We start from the raw sequence: 995 nt of genomic DNA, 5'->3' as shown, positions 1-995 counted from the left end.
GCGTTTACGTTCGTCTGCGCGGGGTCGGAATTCGCACTCGCGCTCGAATTGTCGGCGTTCGCACTCGGATTATTGGCGTTCGCGTCGCCGAGAGCCCAAATATCTCCCCAGTTTTGCATAACGCGTAATTGAACGAACGTGGAAGGGTTTACTAGAGAGGTCACCAGTTTGGTAAGATGCGGCGTTTAGCCGACTACTCGGGTTACCAATTTAAATAAATAAAAAATAATGTGTTAAAATATAACGTTTCAGTTTAATTAAATAAAAATAATTCAGTCAATAGAAATAAATATTATAGTACATTTTAGGCGTTGGACGCGAGGAACATAAAAACGTGGTTTACGAGAACAATTAAAATGGGATTACGAACGACGGTCGACGGAGCGTATAAACGGTTGACGACGTACGTCCGAAAAAAGTGAGCGCTAGTCGGTCACGCTATGGAGGCGGTAGGTAACGCGCAGTATACAAAATTAAGGGAGGGGCGCGCAGCTGGCGGCGGCTGACGCGCTGATACCGCGGTTACAAAATAATCATTGTTGTGGGTCGCCACAATACCTTTTTAATCTTATATTTTGAACCATATTTTCGGTAATTAAATTACACTGTGAGCCGGAATCTAACAATATACGGCATTCGACTTTTTCACCGCTAGCATTGTGTATATGCACCACCGCTGTTGATAATAATACCTGTTCGTCATTTTGTACCAGCGTATGCGCACTTATTGATGACGATGCCGCCGACGTGCTCTCTTCTGCATTTTCAGTTGAATTTTTGTTACCTTGTTCTGCATTCTTAATTTGCGCTAAATGCAACAATGTATTATGTGGTTTCGAACACTTGAAGCAATATTTCGCAAAGCACTTTTTATTTTCGTGCTGACGTAAACAAATCTTACATAATTTTAATTCAGTTACTTTATTTATTCTCTCTTTTATCGGTAAGGCAATTAACGTTGGACATTTATAGATAGTGTGTGGCAATTGACACAC

Source organism: Acyrthosiphon pisum, unplaced genomic scaffold, assembly GCF_005508785.2.
Source record: "Acyrthosiphon pisum isolate AL4f unplaced genomic scaffold, pea_aphid_22Mar2018_4r6ur Scaffold_21480;HRSCAF=24084, whole genome shotgun sequence".
Taxonomy (NCBI): domain Eukaryota; kingdom Metazoa; phylum Arthropoda; class Insecta; order Hemiptera; family Aphididae; genus Acyrthosiphon; species Acyrthosiphon pisum.
Note: the sequence above shows the minus strand (reverse complement) of the source record.